Raw genomic sequence first — 2,807 nt, forward strand, 5'->3', positions numbered from 1 at the left:
CAGTGCCTCTTAATATTGTTTGGCTGAGACCGCTATACAGTATACATAGGGGCATTCCATGTCAACCGGGACAGCCAAAATCGGCCACCTCTGCGATTTTGTTCAAACTTGGTATACTTATTGGCTATTGGGTGAAACCTCTGAGGGTGAAAGGATTTTGTCATATGCCCTCGGGGTACAGAGATACAAGTCGCTAAACTTCTGCTTTTTGAGCAGAATTGGACGTGTATTGCAATCTTGAAAGATCTATAGCTTCAACATTTTTGAAGCTATTAATTTCAAACAAACTGAAACGTGTACGTAAAGAGTTATGCTAGTAAAATTTGACAACTTTCACATTTTTTGGTGATTTTGAATTTATTTTATTTTGAATTAATTTCTTAAAATGTAATTTGTGAAAAATGGGTACCCTTCGATTTTGCTCAAATTTAGATATTGTATTCCACTACACGTAAGGCAAACGTGCTGAGAAAATTAGAGTGGGCCAACGATAACTTTGGATGTTATAGCAACAAGAAGTGCAGCGTTCACGCGCAGTGGAAGGGAGCGGATTTCGCCACCCACCTGTTTTTCGCTAATAACTCACACCATAATTATCATATTAATGTCAAACTTTCAGTATCTGTCCAGAATCGAATTGCAAATCCTCCCGTGCAAGAAATAGGTAAATCGGTCCACAACTTGTCTAGTAATAGCGGTGTAAAGTCAAACATTCCTGCCGGAGCGGCTTGGCGGCCGGCGCCGGCCGTTGCCGCCTGAATGGTAGACTGTGCCGGCGCGGGACGGTTCCATCTTTGCACCGCGCTTCTTACCGCTGATTATGATGGATTCGTGTCAAATTTTGTGTGAAGACCTAAAAATGTACAGGCAATATAATGTTCAAATAAATGCGAAAATCAACTGGTAAAATTAAATTATTAGGGTGCAAACACAATATGTGACTATGACGTTTCCCGCGTCGGCCGATCCCCGCCTCTGCCGGCGACATCTTACTCTTAGCAAGCCACTAACTGCCAAATTTATGGTAAGATTAACTAGAGATTCTCATAACACTACAAATGTCGTATAAAGGAAGAAATAGGAAAATCGGCCAGTATCTCTTAGAGCTATGGGTGTATAAACGCAAAATAGTCACTAAAGCAAATTTGATCACGTTTAACCTCATTTGATCTTGAATATATTGATCTAGGGCCATGAAATTGACACACGTGACACGATAAAGTTCCCCACCGCCCCACCTACAATTCAAATTCCTTTTTTATACCTTTTTTGGCTAAACCGGGCTTTTCTCCCCTAGCGCTGGGAGAGTCAGGCGTATTTTCTTTTTGCAACCAAAGAGAGGCGCTGCCCGGAGAATGCCCAATTTCATCATTAAAAAACTGGCTTACGATGACCAGCTATCTTCGTGGCTTAGTAGTAAGTGTGCCGAGTGTACCCACCTCGAAATCTAAAGGTCGCTGGCTCGCAGTGGGTCAGCCTGAAGTGTTTAACACGCATTTGTTTTTTAAAGGAAATAGTTCACTTTCACGAAATTATTTTTTTTGCAATGGATTTGTGATTTTTTATGTTCAAAATGATCAGCAAAGAAAATAAAACCTTTTTACAGCAAAAGATTATTTTCTATATTTTTGATATAGGAAGAACTTTTCAGTTTCTGTAAGGCACACGCGATCCAGTATGAAAAGAGCATGGGTCCCGAAAATTCTTAGAAACTAGAGAAATTATCGCGGCCACCGGCATTTGGGCGATCTGCTCGTGCTTTTGTTACTGGAGCGCCTCACTGAAGCGAATTTCTCTAGAGTTCTCGTAGATAATTTCTCTAGTTTGTGAAGAATTTTCGGGACCCATGCTCGTTTCATACTGGATGCGAATATATGCAAGGCACACATCCTCAACGCAAGACACATTTTTCGGGACGAGAAATAGAATATCTTTGCCTAGGGTGATCGTTGGGCTGTAAAAGCTCCTGATTTATGCTCGTCTCAGCCCAAGCTACGGAACTGCTATTCCAGTTCAAAACCCATGTTAAAATGTGAACTATTTCCTTTAAGTAGCATCTGGCCAGCCGGCAACTGTCGTGAGGGCTAATGTTCGTATCTAGGTAGCATTTGGCCAGTCGGCAACTGCCGTGAGGGCTGTATATATTTACGCGTGTTAGATTAGGCCAGGTCAGGTCAGGTTAGGTTTGCTTTGGTTTGGGGTAGAAAGAAGCATCTCCGGGTAGCGCCTCTACTTGGTTGCTAAAACGAAACACGCGAGTGCCAGACATTACGAAGTCCAAAAGACAGTTACGTAGACGTCGGCCCATTCTGGATTTTTTATATGATGTAGCTGATGTATATGAGAATAAAATATGTAAAAATCAGCAAAATCGAAGGGTACCCATTTTTCAGAAAATCAAAATTTATTTTTTGAATTTTAATTAAGTTCACTAATTAGTTAATTACGTCAATATTGTTATCCTCAAATTAAAGCCTGACCTATTCCCTCCATTTCACACTTTGTCTCGTGGTGATATGTCTAAAACTTCAATAGTTATGACGCTTTAAATATGATAATGTGCCTTGCCTAAGTCAATGTTTGATGACGTGTATCTCGGAAACGTGACGTCATATCTTGACAAAAATATGTCTCCTTTCTTTTCACATATAGATGAGTAGTTTCACAAAGTTTCGCAAAAATCGGAGGAGGTGAGGTTCAAAATGATCATTTTTTGTCCCACTTGACGTGGAATGCCCCCATAATAAGGTATCTAGCTAAATCGGTTTTCGTGATAACTCCTTATTTGTGACCATGCCAATGCCGGT

The sequence above is a fragment of the Amphibalanus amphitrite genome, unplaced genomic scaffold (genome assembly GCF_019059575.1).
Source record: "Amphibalanus amphitrite isolate SeventyFive unplaced genomic scaffold, NRLGWU_Aamphi_draft 000927F_arrow, whole genome shotgun sequence".
Taxonomy (NCBI): domain Eukaryota; kingdom Metazoa; phylum Arthropoda; class Thecostraca; order Balanomorpha; family Balanidae; genus Amphibalanus; species Amphibalanus amphitrite.